Below are 19074 nucleotides of genomic sequence, written 5' to 3'. Positions count from 1 at the left end.
ACTGCACCTTCTGCATGCTTGTTGTACTTTCTTTCGTTGTGGACTTTCTGTGGTATATCGCGGGCCCCCGGCCCTTCGAGTCGGTGTGTGTGCTGCTCCTGGTGTAATGTGGCCGCAGACGGTCGGGGCTCCGTCTGAGGGCCTGGGGGGGGCATGTCAGATGAGGGGGTGGGGAGTCACCCCATGTCAGATGGTGGGGGGGGGTGGAGTGCGTGCTGCTTGGAGCTCGAGACAGTCAATTCTGTAAATATATCACATGTATTTAAGCATTCAATTCACGCCAACGCTTCCTGATCTGCAATCTTTAGTGAATATGGAATAATGTGTTAATATGAACCGCTCAACATAATAACTGGTGTAGGTGCCCGTAGTGTCACCTCAGCTGTGACCGCGTTCCTCTGATGTTCTTCTGTATTGTACTTCGCTTTATTGTAAAAGCGCTGCGACGCCTCGGGGTAAACTGAGCGCTATACAAAAGCGCTTAAATAAATGCACGAGATAGTCCATTGCGGTGGGCGTTGAGAGTGCAGAGGGGCCGGGGGGCCCGGGGCGCCGCGTACGGTAAGGGGTCATGGGGGTGGGGAGTAGATTGATCTCACTCTGCTATAAACCGCGAGTCTGGTTTAGAGTCTGGGGTGGGGGGGGGGGTCGAATAAAGGGGGGACACATGCTCTGCCCCGAAGAGTCAGCGTGGATGGAAGCACACGCCTCGTTTCCTTCTAATCTTTGGGAAGCGCCGAGGAGCCCAGCACCGGGAGACGGGATCGGCTGGAGAGGCTGCCCGGGGGTCCAGGGGGGCTTTTCCAATCTGGGGGTCAGTGGGAACGGATGGGGCGAGCCACCCCCCGGCCTCGTGCCTTCTAGCTCTTGCACGGATCCATCCAGGCGCTGTCTGAGGAGCTTTATTTGGAAATCTCCGTGACATGTGAAGCCGTGTCACATACATGTGCCTCACAGGGGGGTGTTCCAGCGCTGATGAGACCCCGGACACGCACGCGGGGTTGGCTTGGTTCTAGCTCCCTGAGTGCGCACGTTTATAGCGCTTTATCACTAGAGTCTTGCATGTACAACTCAGGCGCTGCCCGTGTTCGGCCTCTTTCCACAGCTTTCTTCTTTTCTGGTGTAGACTGCCTTTATCACTTTCGGTTTTGGGGTGTCTCCACTCTTGTCCTTGTTAAAGGCGACTGCGGTCTTTGTCTCTTTAAAACCTAGTTGTTAGCGAGCGTGTTTCCTCGATGATTGACTTGCAGGTATGGTACGCGTAGCCCTTGTGTACAGTCTGGATCTCTGTCTCCCACAGCGTACTAGCAACTAGCCACCTGAAACGTCAAACAACGAGTTCCTTTCTGCCATCTATTTCCAGCACCAGAAAACTATACCTTAGCAGATTGGAAAATCTCTCGAACCTCTGGAAGAAGTTTGCTCATCCAGCAGTAATGTTTTATTTCTATAGTGATCAAAAGCCTTGAAGAAGTCACTAAGTATTTCCGGGTTGTCAGGTAAGAGACTACCGTTTTTGGTATGGATGTCTGGTAGTGTGGGTTTATAGTATGGTCTATGTGGGAAGTGTTGGGATGTAGTGAAGGATGTTGAGAGATACAAACGTGGCTGTGCTTAGTCAGGGATTGAAGCAATAACAAAAGCTCAAACTTTAAAAAAGTCGAAACCATTGCATTGTAAATGCTTGTTCTCTCTTGCTCTCTGTAAATGTCTGATGAGAAAAAAAATGTGCTTTGTCCCCCCCAAAAAGGTACTGTGGTCCCCAGCGACCACTGGATAGAATTCACAGTGCAGTGGGGAGGCAGAGATAACCACAGAATCAATTAACTCAAGTCTGAAATGTACACTTCACCGCTGCAGACCTGTAAAACATGCAAAATATTTATAGCAGAACAACTTTCGAAGTTTCATTTCCAACTAAGGTAAAAAAAAAAATATTTACAAGGGAGAATTTGACGCCAGGTTTAGCCGATCAGAAATAAAGCGTTCTTGGAATTCCACAATGTATATATTTGCAGAAGTGGGGAGAAACTCTGCTGTGTGACAATAGGTTAACAGGGCTGGAATCCAAAGCAAAAGAATATATAATGTTAATGTGTCATTCATTAAACGTGAGGGCATGCTGGCTTTTGCATGCTGGCTAACTATCGTCACTATAAAAAATTCACAGATATACAGTGGCATGCAGATCTCTTGCCGGGAAGGTTTATGAGTTGATTTTTTCTACAACCAGAAAGCGATGCCTTTGTCAGTTGCCACAATGTGTTATATATATTTTGGTCAGTGAGGTGCATTTCTCTTGCTTCCGCTGTATTCAACAAAAGGTGGTTATTGGAATGGGGTGAATACCTAAATTACCTCATCACCACTATATTGACACAGCTCCAGAGCCAATTTGGTAGCTGTGCAGTCACAGTAGTAAATCTTGCATATGCAATTTTTGTCAGGTTGGAGCAACACCTGATGTAAGGGGTCACATCAATGTACTTAGTTATTTCGAGAGGCTCCCTTGGATTTGGGCACTTATTCCTGGTTCCTACTGAAGCCCTTAGTCATAGTGCCGAAAGCTCTGCTTCGTATTTGTTGATATCACTTTGCTATTAAGGTGTCCTTACTGCGTCGCCCTGGTCCAGAGTTATTAAGTGCCATATTATCAAGAAAGGGCGATACATTATCGCCGTGATTATCGACAGGAAACTGCCGCTAAAGCGGCGATAATGGGCTTGATAATATGCCCTTGTGAATTCCCATAGAAGCCCAGGTTCTGGTGTTAACCTGGGCTTCTATGGGAATTCACAAGGGCATATTATCAGGCCCATTATCGCCGCTTTAGCAGCAGTTTCCTGCCGATAAAAGCGACGATAATGTATCGCCCTTTCTTGATAATATGTCCCTTAGTTATTTGTTAAGACTAAGGGCTTCATTTAGAATTTGGTGGAGTGGGAGGACCTCTCCAAATCGGCCCACTCTATTTAAAGTCTAGGAAGTACTATGGGATTATTGACAAGCCGCTTGCGCCACCTGTGCGTCACTTTTTGTGACGTACCGCTGGCGCAAACTCCTGCCCATATTTACATGGCACATAAAGCCACCCTGCGTAGCTTTTCCTGTCTTTTTAAATATGGCCCCTTCTCACGCAACACTCTGCATGAAAAGGTCATAACATGGGTGTTGCTGTGGGTGTTCCCACCCAACACCCATGTATTCTGCCACATTTCCAGATTTACGAGAATTCATAAACCTGAAAATGTGTCATATGCTACCGCATTCCAGTGGTGGCGTAGTGAGGCGCACCTTCTCCTCATTTGGTCCTCTTTCTACAGATGCTGCTTTCTGTAGCACACATAGGAAGAGGAAATCACCTCTTTTTATTTATTTTTTTATCGTTTTTTGCAGGAAGGTACCCCTTCCTGCACTGAATCAATCTTCCTGCAACACAGGCACCCTTACACCATGTCACAAGAGTGCCTAAGTGGCGCATTTGAGCCGATTGTGTACCAGTGCAGGGGAACGCACAGGGATGCATCTTATTGTTGTTAATATGACATATCCCTGTGTTTTGAAAGTGCCGCAGCATGGCACAGCCAACGGGCTTGCTGTGCCACACTGCAGCACTTTCTTGTAAGTAAGCCCCTATTTTTATGCTTCCAAAGTCTCCACTATCTCAACACCTGCTTTGACCTGGTGATCATCCACAAAGGGGCTGTTAGGTCAAAGTGAGCGGTGCCTTGATCTAATTAAGGACTCGGACCCATCTTTTGTTTTACCTTCCTGGGACTGCCATTTGAGGCCTGGCAGTCCCATGCAAGGAAAACATACAATGTACCCTATTATCAGAGCGAAATCTTGCTGCATGTTAGGGCCATATTGTTTTTTTGTTTTCAAAAAACAAATTTACACTTTAGGAGTTTGTTTCTTGAAAACAAAAATAAAACTGCAGAGTAGGTAATCAAACATGACACCCGTTCAGCAAAGCTTCAACGCCCTTTGGCACCAGTAGCTCGGCTGAAGGCACAGCAATCCTTGCCTGCTTGTTAGCGATCTCTAAGTATAGCGACCAATCCTCCTCTAGGGGAGCAGATGTCATCGCCTCTGCACTCCTGGTTGGTAGGTGAGCTGCTTACCAGGGTCTATGTGACTCTTTTAGTTAATTTTTTGGTTCTCAAAAATCTCCAGTGGGGTAAGGCAGGAGCCTGGAAGTTATGGCAGCCCTGTTGTGACCTCGAAGTCTGCTGGAAAAAAACACCAATTCAGAGGCACGTACGTCACATCAATTTTTTTAAACACCTTTTTATTGTTTTAATTTAATACCAAACATAGTTAAACGTAATACATTGGCACCAACTACAGTGGCATCTCATTACCCCATACATGTAAGGAGTCACAATCATCTTCTCATATATAATAAAATATACAGTATGGCATTTGAAAGCAAGCATTCCAGGCATCAATATCTTTAAAAGTCCAAGTGCTCCATATGCTCTGGTGTACACATGCACACACCCTCCATTTGTAAACCTCTCTCTCAGCCTTGCAGCAGAAGTCTATGCTTCTGGACCACACCATTAAAGGTGGCAACTCAGTGGATCTCCACTATCTAGCAAAATCTCCTTGTCCCCAAGAGACCCAATGCCCACCATTATCCTCTGTGTTTGATAATTAGCCCAACCCTCCATTACTCCAAGGAGTACCACTCTCGGGTCTATACCGTTGGGTATTGGTAGTATTTTAACTAGGGAATCATGTATTTTCCACCAATAGTTGGCAATGACAGGGCATCTCCAGATTATTTAATAAAATGGCCCTTCTTAATCACCACTACATGTGCACTCCAAATTTGGTGATCTTCCCATTTTCCACAGTCGATCAGGGCTATATTATATCCAATGGAAAACATTTCATTGAATTAACCTTTGGTTAGAGGGAACAGTAAGAGATCGGACAGCCATTTTGGCCTCCAACCATTCGTAGGTCAAGTCTTTCTTCAGGGACTTTGCAGCCTGATTCATCAATCTCCCGTTTTGCGAGCCCCTAATAGCGATTCATAACGAATCGCTATTAAGGACTTGCAAAACGGGATTCATGTAGGAATTGCAATAAATATTGCGATTCCTACATGTTCCTTATTTGCGATTAGCTAATTGCTAATCGCTAATAAGGAATAACTCCCCATGCATTCCTATGGGCCTACAGGCCCATAGGAATGAATGGGGAGTTATTCCTTATTTGCGATTAGCAATTAGCTAATCGCAAATAAGGATGCGATTTCAAGGGTGCAGGGGTGTCCAAAGGACACCCTGTAGCACCCCTGAAATGTAATCTACATTGGTGTTGCGCACACACATGTCCAAAGGACATGTGTGTGTGTAACATGCAGCTTAGAAAAATGCATTTAAATGCATTTTTCTAAGTTTTTGCTATTTACCGAGAGGTCTGACCTCTCGGTAAATAGAGGCCCAAAATTGCATTTTCGCAATTTTAAAATGCTTCATGAATTGCATTTAAGGAATCTCAAATAGAGATTCCTTAAATTTAATTCTTCGCAAATGTGCGAATTCTTAAATAGCGAATTTTGCATTTGGGATGATGAATCCCAAATGCAAAAATTGCACTCGCAAAAGGCAAGATTCTGAGAATCTTGCCCTTTGCGAGTGCAATTTAGCTTGATGAATCATGCGGTTGGTGCCTTGTTGAGATCCTCCAGAGGCCAAAAACTGGTAAAGTTCCCCTCTTGAAGATGATTGAAAAGTCACTTCTACTCTCCCCCACTCCTTCCGCCTTCTGAGCAAGGCTCCTATGGACTACGTCTCTCTCCAGGCAGGGCTCCCACAGGAGATAGTGCAGTACACTCCTAACTGGACAGCTGTTTCTGCCACACAAGATTGAGACATTCTTTAATTTCCCCATGGAAGTACAAGAGGTCTGTCAACTGATCCTTGGAGATCAGTTCATGCCAGTTCATGTCTTTTGGTTCAAGTAGAAAACATGATATACTTCAGTCATTTTCAAAGGCAGCTCAGGCAGAATGATTCCGTCTTTTGATTATTCGCGAGGTCCAGGAGATTTCGGATTAGCTGCTCATGGATAGAGCAGGGGACGTCTCAACTGTATCTTGTGCAATACCCTGTGATTGGTAACAACTCATGACTCAGTTCCCATAGAATCAGCCATCCCACATGCTTGTCTGCAGACAATCCCTGAAGCCTTTGTTAAGAATGGCTTCTCAGTTCTGAGTGTTCAATCCTCTCCCAGGTCCTACCCCATGGAAACTGGAATCCACACCTTTTGACTGTTGGAAACATATTTTCTCCTTTCTGGAAGCATAGCTAAGGAGGACTCCTACGATGAAAGGCATCTTGCACTCCAGGACCCACTTAACATACCAATGTAATAGTAAGCCGTGGTGAAATTGTAAGTACCCTGCGAAATTCGCTTATAATGCGTTGAGTCAATTTTTTTTTTTTTTAAAGCACAAATTCTGGATTATGCAGTATTGCATATTTTTGTGCTTGCGAGTGAATGGCTTGACCAGAAAAATGTCCTGCTGAGTGACATTTTCTGCTGAAACCTATCTCCTGCCTACATCTAGTGTGTCTTTTTTTATGCAAGGTATGTCCTTGAAAGACAATTTCATGGAAGATACTGGCAACTTATGATTAGATTTTCACATGATATTCACAAAACTTTGTTAAGTTTTTCTAAATAATATTATGAAATCTTGAACAATCCTACTCATAAACCAGGCCTCTGGTTAGGAACTTTGTTTGGCCTTCTGTGCCCCTTCACTCCCAAATGCCAAAACTTGAATATTTGGCCAGTGATTTCTCCACATCATCCTTTCTGCTCTCGATGTAGTCCCATTATTTTACTGGCATAAACGTTTTTTACTCCTCATGAATGCTTAAATCACAGTCAGGCAGAATGTACAGCAGAACTGAATACATGTACTGCTGGAATCTTCAGGCAGGGCGAAGTACAGTTTCATAAACTTACCTTTCCCATAAAGTTATTAAAAATCTGCCTTCACCAATTGTGCTAGATCGTTGGGAAATAATAAAAAGAACTTGAGGTGTTTAGTTAATTTTTCATCACAACTAAGCCTATCCTTATGCTAGCACAAAATATACCCATATAGAGAATGCAGCATTTGGCAGCTGGTCACTGCAAGGACAGACTGTTCTTAATATTTAGCATTCCTCCATTTTTTTAGAATAAGTACCTAATCCTGTGGGCTACATGACACGCTGAGGACTGACTTATCTCTCTCTTTTATTATACAGTTAATTAAAACCGAAACACACAAACATCATATTGATACCTAATAAAATTTCAATTAAATTAAATTAAAAAAATTGTATACACATTTATCAAATCTGGCAATATGAAATAAATGTCAATTCCAAAAGCAGCGTTTCAGGTTGATGGCTATATATCACAATTAGCCGTTTAGTCCAAAAGGGAAGTGTATAGTATAAAAAAAGAAAAATAAATAACAAAAGTGTCACGATGCTTATTACTAATGGTTAACTTTCTTCATTGTTCATTTGTGCAATAAGAATAAAACTTGTCAGTTTCTTAGCTCTGGGCATTATGCAATGCAGTTAAAATAATGTTAACAAAGTTCCCAGCCCTTGCTAGAACTTGGGCTGAATTATCACTGAAGCACACATCAGATGCTTCCCTGCAATGTCTCAGTAACTTTTCCCGATAGACTGGGACCAGTAGACGTCGGCAATCATTGGCAAGATGAGGGCAACAACATAGCAGATCTAACCAGGACTTGTGGATAATTGCAGAGCCTACAAGTTAGCTGACCATTCCTCCAAGCCCACAGTGGGATAAAGTCATGAATTGGTAGGGCTAACAGCCTCATATAAATAATTTTATTACGAGTCTGAGATTGGAGAGAGTAATTAAAATATGGTTGAGGTTTCCACTTGATATACAAGGCATCCAGAGCTGTAAGGAGTATTTTTTTGGGAAGCCGGGCAATATCTATCTCAAATGATACTAGAGTAATTTGGCTTTTTATTGTTTTTTTCCACGTTGACAGGGGATTAATTGAATTAGTGAAGTTTATAGTTTCAATCTTAAATGTAGAAATGGCCAAGTGCAACTGTCTGTACCAAGGAGAGAGTTCGTCCATGAACACTGATTGCAATTGTTCTTTCATGGATTGAGCTGGTGCACACAACGTGTAGATATAGAATTTAATTAAGTCTCCCAGACAATGAAGATCTGCACTTGCCAAGCCCAGCTCAAGTCTCAGCCTCACCCTCCTTGCGTGCTGGGGAGTTGAAAATATTTTCTTGTAGGCCATTATTTGATAATTCACTAAAAATTAATCCATTTTGCCAGGGAAAGCCAGGTGACCATACGACACTGCCAGAAGCAGTTTGGTGCGTAGGACCCTTAAGATTGACTCGGCTGTGGGGCTGTGCAAATGCTGATTCAAGCACCTCAGACTATGTATAACCACTGCTCCCTTGGGCTGAAGATGTTTGAGATGGGCTACTTGATTTGCCCTTTCGTTAAACCAAACTCCTAGATAATTATAGCTAGTGCAGGTCGCTATATGTAGACCACCTGCTCGCCAAGACAGGTTTTTCTTTTTTTGATGTTTCCCAAAAATCATGACTTTAGTTTTTGACTCATTCATCAAAAGATTGTTTTTTATATTATATGTGTTAAGGGCAGTGAGCACTCTTTGTAGACCTGTTTTTGTATGGTCCATAATAATAATGTCGTCAGCATATTGCCTAATCTGTAGCCAATTTTGGGGCGACAAAAGTTGCACTTGCCAATTCTTTAGGCAAGTCGGCGGTATAAAGATTAAAAAGTAGTGGGGCTAATATGCATCCTTGCTTTAGACCATTTTTTGTTGCAATTTTTGCAGATACTGTTGTGGCACTTGTTTTAATCCTCACCCAGATTTTCTGACGCAGTGATATCAGTGCAGAGAGGAGTGCAGATGGTATCCCCCAGGAATTTAATTTGCTCCATAGCGTCGCTTGATTGACTCTATCGAATGCTGCACTGAAGTCCACCAAACAGCAGAATAAAGGTAGCTGATTGGCCAAGGTGGCTCTCCACGACAGGTAGGACAGCGCTATTATATTATCTGTCGTTGAGCAGCCTGATCTGAAGCCTGACTGAGTACGGGGGAGGATGCTGTTTTCTGTAACCCAGTTTTCGAGTTCTGCCAACAGGACATGAGCACAGGCCTTAGCTTCGATATCCAATGAAGCTATTAGCCTATAATTGTCCGGATTTTAACGGTGACCCTTTTTGTAAAGTAGATGTATTATTTGCCCCTGCCAGGTAGATGAAGCTGTGGCTGTAAGAAAGGCTTGTTTAAAGAGAGGTGTAAGAAGCTCTGCCCAGAAGGATCGATATGATTTAAAAACTGTAGCAGGTATTCCATTTGGCCCTGGCGCACCATCATTCCTCATGCGACTAATGATCTTGATCACTTCGGCTTCAGAGATGCCTGGACCCTGGATGTTTTCATGATTAAGGGCCTTATGTATGAAAGTTTGGTTTTGCGATTCTCACATAGCGATTTTTTGTGAATCACTATGTGAGAATCGCAAAACGCTATGTATGTAGGATTTGCAAATAATTTTGCGAATCCTACATATTCCTTAATTGCGAATTGCAAATTGCGATTCACAATTAAGGAATACCTCCCCATTCTTTCCTATGGGCCTCTCAATTAGAGAATTGCAAATTGAGAATGCAATTTCAAGGGTGCCAGGGTGTCAAAAGGACACCCTGTTGCATCCCTGAAATGTGCATGTGTGCACATACGGCATAAGGTGCATTTTTCTGAGAAATCGCAAATTACCACCAACTTGAAGTTGGTGGTAATTTGCAATTCCTTAAGGCCAAATTGCACTTTTTCTGTTTTTGCAAGGCAGTTTTTCTTTCATACATACAACTGAGCCAAATTGCGATCGCAAATGCCGAAATTCTGTGAATTTCGGTGTTTGCGATCGCAATTTGGAATGATACATATGGCCCTTAGTGCTTGAGGCGAATGGAGGGCTGACAGATCCCCTGTCCCACTGTTGTAGAGCTGATTGATGTGATTCACCCAAACATTCTCGGGTACCCCATTCTCCTTAGACTGGCCACTATGACTGACTTGCTTAATATATTTCCAAAATGGAGCTGGATTTTTTTCCTTAAGAAGAGAGAACATTTTAAGCCAGGCATCCTCTATTCTTTTAGTACGATGCTCCCATGCGCATTTCTTATAGGCAGCTCGAAGAGATCCAGTTATGGCGCCCTGCAACACTTTTTCCCCTCTTTGTCTTGCATTTGGGGAATTTTGAGGCTTCCATTTGCTTTCTGGCGTTTCCTTTATTATGATCTAATCTGTCACCAGGAGACATGGGCAACATCTACTACAGCTCTTTCTGGGTACTTCGAAATCCATGTCACGGCTTCAAGACACAATGTTTTTGGGCGGCCAATGGGCAGCCTCTCTGTTTACATCAAGCATTCCCGAAGGTTGGAAGTAATCACACTTGCACCTCCCTCACCTGAAATCCAAGTATTACTTATCAATGGAATAAAAAAAATCACTATAAACCGTTTCGATTGCTATTATTCAACTGCTACGTCAACCCACAACACAAAGGAGAACGGGTGAGTGGGGAAAGTTTGCGCTGGAAAGAAAAAATTATTAATACGAAACAATATTTGGTAAGCTCAAAAAGGATCAGATACTGGTCACCCAACCAGGATCAGACAAAGTGTGACTCCAAGGGGGCCACGTTTGTACAGTTTAAACCATGAACATTAGATCCTGAGCTAGAGAGTAATAGTTCAAGTCAAGATATCAAGTCCCAATTTTTGTAAGTTTTTTCGTTTTATTCTTCTTTGGTCTTTTAGTAGAGTTAATCCAATCTTCACACGTACAAAAACAACCGCTGCCAACACGTGTTTCGTCAAGGTCATCAAAACCAAACGACTTCGTCAGGGCTGTAAGCATTACAATAAATATGAACATAATTACATTCCACTCAGGAGAGGTTGTCAAGAGTCAAAAACATTAGCTATTTACATTAAGTAAGCAAAGCGGCTTTCGTTCAAACCCTAAAATACAACTTATTTGTAAAGTTACACCACAAGGGTTAGATAAAACTCACAAAGAGTATCTCAAAGTTGTCTTGAAAACACTCAATTTACAAGCCAACCAGCCAGGTGAGAGTTTTTATGCAAAAATAGTTCAAAATTCAGTTAAACCCATGTAAAACATTCCCGAAAAGAGAGGAGAGAAGTGAGAAAGAAAGGCATACCAAGAAAAGGTAAGTCAGTCTGTGCGAGGACAGATAGCACGTCCAGATGTAAAGAGTCAAAGGCAGACACCGTGATTAAGAAGTCCATTACGTAACCGGTGAAACAAGTGATGTTGTTATGAATGAGGGATCAAGTATCACATAGAGTTCCATAACGTGATATATCCAGAGTTGTTTGAAGGGCAAGGGATAGTCACCACACCCCACCAAACGGTACCGAATAAGTAAATATGAAAATAGGAAAATCGAATTGTACAGAGGTTCCATCAGAGTAAGCCAAACGGAGATACTAGCCCATAACTATTCAGCCTCGTGTAAAATAATAATGAACTAACAAAAGGGATGGGCTCACCCTGGAGATTTCATGAAACTGTCATGTAGAAGTCCGGAGATAGTAACTCCAAGTTCACAATCTGCAACAAAACTGCACACAAACAGCATATTGGATGACCCTTCCAGTTACAAAAATACACGATAAAAAGCGATTAGTATGAACCAACAGATCGTATATAATGAAAATAAGATGCTGCACTCACTTAGGCATGCAACATATGACGTATTAGTCAGTTCCAAGGGTGTCCTGTCCTTCCAAGCAAAGAAAAGCAGTTCATGTCCCAAATATCCAGGGACTAAGTCGCTAATATTTCCACGATAGGGTAATTACCTAGAAGCCAAATGTAAAATAAACTAGGTTAATATTCCCCCTCAAAGCTAAACGTCAGCAGGGTACTACTACCGAGGCAATAGTTAAAACCATAGCGTACTCTATTAATTGCCAAGAAAATAAAACGATAGCGTTCAGAAAATAGTTAACGAATCCAGAGACGGACCAAAAGCCAAAACTGCACCCATGTCACAGGGACGTTAACCAAATTTATACACTAAATACACTTGCCAAAATATTTTTATAGCGCAAGTCAGTCTAAAGTTAAATCATGAGGCGGCCCCACGTACCTCCGAGTGCAGAGACCGAACAGGAGCAAGTTCCCCAATGTAAACCGGCGTGCAGCTACCGCGCCATGTTGTTCAAGCTACTTAAAACATCAAACACGCGACATCAAACATAGCTCTATGATTTAACTTTAGACTGACTTGCGCTATAAAAATATTTTGGCAAGTGTATTTAGTGTATAAATTTGGTTAACGTCCCTGTGACATGGGTGCAGTTTTGGCTTTTGGTCCGTCTCTGGATTCGTTAACTATTTTCTGAACGCTATTGTTTTATTTTCTTGGCAATTAATAGAGTACGCTATGGTTTTAACTATTGCCTCGGTAGTAGTACCCTGCTGACGTTTAGCTTTGAGGGGGAATATTAACCTAGTTTATGTTACATTTGGCTTCTAGGTAATTACCCTATCGTGGAAATATTAGCGACTTAGTCCCTGGATATTTGGGACATGAACTGCTTTTCTTTGCTTGGAAGGACAGGACACCCTTGGAACTGACTAATACGTCATATGTTGCATGCCTAAGTGAGTGCAGCATCTTATTTTCATTATATACGATCTGTTGGTTCATACTAATCGCTTTTTATCGTGTATTTTTGTAACTGGAAGGGTCATCCAATATGCTGTTTGTGTGCAGTTTTGTTGCAGATTGTGAACTTGGAGTTACTATCTCCGGACTTCTACATGACAGTTTCATGAAATCTCCAGGGTGAGCCCATCCCTTTTGTTAGTTCATTATTATTTTACACGAGGCTGAATAGTTATGGGCTAGTATCTCCGTTTGGCTTACTCTGATGGAACCTCTGTACAATTCGATTTTCCTATTTTCATATTTACTTATTCGGTACCGTTTGGTGGGGTGTGGTGACTATCCCTTGCCCTTCGAACAACTCTGGATATATCACGTTATGGAACTCTATGTGATACTCGATCCCTCATTCATAACAACATCACTTGTTTCACCGGTTACGTAATGGACTTCTTAATCACGGTGTCTGCCTTTGACTCTTTACATCTGGACGTGCTATCTGTCCTCGCACAGACTGACTTACCTTTTCTTGGTATGCCTTTCTTTCTCACTTCTCTCCTCTCTTTTCGGGAATGTTTTACATGGGTTTAACTGAATTTTGAACTATTTTTGCATAAAAACTCTCACCTGGCTGGTTGGCTTGTAAATTGAGTGTTTTCAAGACAACTTTGAGATACTCTTTGTGAGTTTTATCTAACCCTTGTGGTGTAACTTTACAAATAAGTTGTATTTTAGGGTTTGAACGAAAGCCGCTTTGCTTACTTAATGTAAATAGCAAATGTTTTTGACTCTTGACAACCTCTCCTGAGTGGAATGTAATTATGTTCATATTTATTGTAATGCTTACAGCCCTGACGAAGTCGTTTGGTTTTGATGACCTTGACGAAACACGTGTTGGCAGCGGTTGTTTTTGTACGTGTGAAGATTGGATTAACTCTACTAAAAGACCAAAGAAGAATAAAATGAAAAAACTTACAAAAATTGGGACTTGATATCTTGACTTGAACTATTACTCTCTAGCTCAGGATCTAATGTTCATGGCTACGTCAACCCAGTTTTGCATCAGAAAAACCAAGCACTCGATGATCAGGCAGCCATCACTGGAGATTTTCTCATCAAATATCCCCATCATAATCCACTAATAGTCGGGGACTTTAAATAACAGATCGCTTGACAAGACAGGAAATGAAAATAAACAACCTAAAGAGGTCGCTGTACTACAAGCCTTATTTGACTGACATATCTAATGTATAAAAGTAGGTTTTGCAACATGCTAAAGCACTTTTCCTTGGCAGGTGTTTTGCAGGGTTTTAGGCCGCAGCCAGATAAATCACAATTAGGGCTCCCGGTTTTATGATTTTTTTTTTACATTTCCGTCGTATTTATCCATATTTACTTTTTGCCAATTTTATCTGTATTTATCCCTATTTATTATGTTTTTAAAAATAAAATAAAGCTGAAACGGGTATATTTCTACATCAGTTTAATCAATAAATATGCCGTAATGCTTGAATGCCTGCCAGGTTTCAGTGATATGACCAGCAGCAGAAGATAAATCAATGCACATATATGAAAAAAATTGCATTTTATATCAACCTGTGCATATCTACTGCTGTTTAGGCCTCTTTACTAAAATTCCTTTTAACTTCCCTTACCTATCAATCCACACAGAAGCACCCAAAATTCACATTTAAAAACATATACAGACAAGAAAATAAATGTTTTTCTGTAAAAATCAGTAAGAACGGAAAACATGGAACTTTAATCACAATGCAGAACCTCCTGTCACGTTTTCCAGTCACACATGTAGGTGGTGTTAATGTACCCTGAGTAGCAGCTATTAGCTAGGTGACCACTAGGAGTGACGGGACTGCGTGCTCGCTTCCAAGGAGTGTGGTAGGTAGGAGCATTGTTGTCCACCACCACTACCACGTGTAGATAGTTTCTGAATAGAATAGATCCTGATGAAATGCAATGGATCAGTATTGACCGCAACGCATGAAACATATCGACCACTTCACATGAGTAGAGCTGAGCTCTATTGAACCATTGAGCCTGAGCACAGCCACTCAGCTTGTTTTTAGGAAGGTGGATTACCATTTTAATAAAGGGTTTTTGCGGACTATGCAACATTAAAAAAAACTTTTTTTAATATCAATCACACACACCACATCTACACTGTTCTTTAGGGCCCTCACACCCATGCACCAAACGGCAGGAACAAAAGATTTCCGATAGGAGCCCCATTTAGGGTGCCTGTCGGGCATTGCAGTGCCGGCCCGACGAGGAACAAGTCCATATGATGAAGCATGACACCTAGCTTGCTGGGTGTGTGAGGACATTAGTTCCGAATAGGAGGATCCCCTCATCCTCTACCCCCCTTTTCGTTGTCCGCCTTGTGGGAACAGCATACCCTTCTTGTTTATGAATGTTTTAGGGCACATATGCTGGACCCCTAACAAAGCCCTGGAGTCCCCCCTTTTTTGTTTGAATGTACCTTTCAGCCCACAAGTGACATTCTGCCTGTAAGAGCCTTATCTTGTCCCCTCCAATGTATACTACCGTAGGAAGTGCCAACCACTGGCTCTGGTTTCTTGTCTGGGAGCCTCGATCTCCTCACTCAGTGTCCTAAATATGGATAATTAACCCTCGTTTAACACCCCGGAAAGCACTGGCACAAATTAAGCACTGTGAGGACCTGATAAATTAGTGTGTTGGGTTATCAAATCTACAAAGGGTTTTCCCCAGATGGTACTACGCAGCCTGTTGGACAAAACGAATGACATTATTAATAGACAGGGTTGTGAGTGAGCCTGGGAACACGAAAGTCAAATGCTTGGTTTTCACGAGTCATTGAATTTTTGGATGTAAACATGGGCCAAATTTACATAAATAAGATTAATTTGCCCCGTGATTCTCATCCTTGCATTGCGGGATACAAAAATAAAGTTAGGTAGCTGTAGATGGCATTACAACATGAGTGAAGGTTGAACTGCTGCTCCCCACGTGTTGCTGCCTGCCTATTTTAAATTTATGAAGTCTATATAGTAAAAGGTAATATTAGAAAAGTGGAGACAGCTATACCATATCTGTACTCCACATCCCTAGTAAATATCGACTCTCCTCTTTATAAAATTGCCAATTGCTTTTCAGTAGCTCTTCTGTATAAAAAATATTCTTGCACTGCCATTCAATTTTCTGGGACTCTTCTTTGTGCAGGTGAAGATGTCACTGCAGCTGGCTATTCTGTTGTACTGCATGGGAATGAAGCTTACTCCACTACTGTCTCTTTGGCTGCTCTTCTTAGTTTGTGAAGCTTGTGCTGCATGTTCTGTGCATTTTTAATGCATATCTACATACAGCAAGGGCAAACTTTGCAGCTATGCCACTGTGGCCTGGCGGAGTTTGATTGGCCCCCTTACACACTGAGGCGGCAGTGGGCAGGTTTGATTTCCATGGTGTGCCTGTTGCTGCCAAAATGGTGCCTCGTCTGATCGACGCACAACCCATAACTGCTGCTCTGTGGAAGAGGTTGGTGCGCTTAAGTGAAGCAGCACAAAATATGGAGCATTCTGGAAGTCCGTAAAAGCCATATTTTTCGAAATGCTGGTAAATGTTTCAGCATGAAGTGAGCGTACTAAAGAGGGTTGTTTTCCCTCTTCTACTCTTAATGTGGGTTAAGATTGGTCTCAGGCTTTGGAGGGGCAAGATGGCCGCTATGCTACTGTAGAGAGCAGTCGCATTTACTCCTTCTCCTGATCCGAGGAATATGAGGCTGGAATCTTTTGTTGTGACATGCTGACTCTCCAGAGGGCAACCAGTAATGAAGGAAGTATTGGGGTGCTACAGGAGGCGCTGTCAGCTCTACGATCTTACTTTGGCGAGTATTTGAGAAGAGCGCTCATTCAAGGCATCATTACAGTTATTGGGATGTCACAGCGCGCCGGAGCAATCCCGAAAAATACAGCCATGAATAAACGAAGTACTGCAGCGAATACGGCTGCCCAAAAGAGTCTGACCAAGAGAAGTGAGAAGCTGGACAAAGTCGTCAAAGAAAAAGAAAAGGAAAAGGCGGGACCCAAGGGAACTGCACAAGCGGGGACCCCTGGAGCAAAGGGTCCACAACAGCAGAGGCGCCTTCAATCTGAAAGCGGAGCGCCAAAACACGCAATCATCTTACCTGCACCCGGTAAAGATTTGAGACAGTCTACTGTCACGGAGGCTTTCGCGGGCAAAATCCAGCCGGCAACCCAGCCGGCAATCCAGCCGGCAATCCAGCCGGCAATCATGGTCACTGGAAGCGCTGCAGTTACAAACACGGAGGCAAACACGGAAGCCGCCGACCGCGAGGACGCAAGTACGGCGGTCGCTAGGCAACCGGGGCTCCAGGCTTGCACGTCCCACGCGGGAGCCGCGCTGAAGGAAAAAAATGCCGAGAAGGCAGCCGAGGAGGCAGACATGGAGGCAGACGCGGGTGCAGCGGCAGTTACACCTATGGAGAGCAGTACTGGCAAACTAAGTAATGGAGGACTTGAGGAGGCAGAAGAAGAGCTGGTGAATGTTAATAATGCCCAAATGCTTGAAGCCCTGATGCAGGTAAATCTTGCTCCCACTCCTGGGGACAGTAATATTCTAGTTCAGTCTAACTGGGGGAGCATGAAAAGCTTGGAAAGTCATACAGCAAGGGGCATTAAAGGGGACAAAGGAAGGGGAGCATGTTCCCCAGAGGCAGATAAATTCTATTCTGTGACTGAAGGTTCTGACTCCTCTCTATTGGGCTCAGAGGAGGGGGGCATCACTACAGATCTGTCGTCAGGGTCTGAGTCAGAAGGGTCCCACTCTAATGAGCACAGAAGTAAGGAAACACAGAGGAAGAAAAGAAGGACTATGATAAGACGTGATAGAGACATAGATAGAGAAGCGTCAAGTACAAATAAGAAATTGCTCTGGGATTATGGTAGTATTTCTAAAACGTACCAGGAACATGGTCCAGGTGAAGCATCTGATAACTGCCCCACTAATACCTCTCAAGATACAGCCGAAATACCGCCTCAAGCAACTCTAGATGGAATGTGCGCCATGTTGAAACAAATACAGATGGAGGCCAGATTGGAAAGCAGGAGAGCTAGACAAGACACTAAAAAAATACAAGCAAGTATAAGGAAAATGAACAAAAAATATGAGGAGGTCGAAGAAAGAGTGGTGCAGGTGGAGGAGAGAACTGGCAGATTGGAGGACGAAGTCACAGACTTGCAGACGTCTAGAACGGAACAAGGAAAGGTGATCGAGGACCTGCAGTGGAAGCTGGAGGACTTCGAAAATCGCCAGAGGCGGAATAATCTGAGACTCTTGGGTTTGGAGGAAGGAGTGGAGGGGAAGAACCCGAGGGAATTTGTGATCAAATTGCTAAAAGGCGCATACCCAGAGGCACAGTGGCAATGGGAATTAGAGGTTCAGAGAGCGCACAGATTCCCACTGACGCAGAAGAAATCAAGAGGCGCTACCCAAAATGTGTTGCCAAGGGCAATGTTAGTCTTCTTTGGTAACTTCTTGGCCAGGCAGGAAATGTTTGATACTGCCAGACCAGATAAAAAAATGTCAGTCGAAGGGGTAACATTCTTTGCTAGGCCGGACTTCTGCCACACAACAGTAGAAAGAAGGTGGAAGCTTAGACAGCTAAGTACACCATTTCAGCGTCAGGGATCCGAAGCGTACCTGATGTACCCTTCCAAACTGAAAGTTATCACAGGGGGCCGTGTCAGAATGTTTTACTCAGAAATAAAGGCAGGCGAGTATCTGACAGAAATAACGGAGATTCAGAGGAATAAAAAGAGTAGAGACACTGAACCAGCATAAGATTCATAATACAGTACTAGGGTAGTATTGTATATGATAACACTTGGGCAGGTTGGGTGGGAGAAGGAGGCGACACTACAGCAGTGAGCAGCCACACATAGGTCAGGATTGACCTATTTGCCTGTAGCAGGGGGGGAAGCAAGGGGAGGGGGGGTCTCTGGGGGGTGGGAGAGGGGGGGGAGGGGTAGGGATGGAGTAGAGTTAAGGTCATGTACAGCACAAGGTAAACAGATATGCAAGAGAAGGCAAGTGGTAGTAAAATTAAAGAGGGTGACGATTGATGGATTAATCTCTAAGACTAGATGGCGTTGAGGGTCGCTACCATCAACATCTGTGGTCTAAATGACAGTGGGAAAAAACAGAAAGTTGCAGCTATGTGTAGATTACTGAGATTGGATGTCATATGCTTTCAGGAGACACATGTGCAGGGGAAGGA

Source organism: Lissotriton helveticus, chromosome 3_1 (genome assembly GCF_964261635.1).
Source record: "Lissotriton helveticus chromosome 3_1, aLisHel1.1, whole genome shotgun sequence".
Lineage (NCBI taxonomy): Eukaryota > Metazoa > Chordata > Amphibia > Caudata > Salamandridae > Lissotriton > Lissotriton helveticus.
This window is presented reverse-complemented; position numbering follows the sequence as displayed.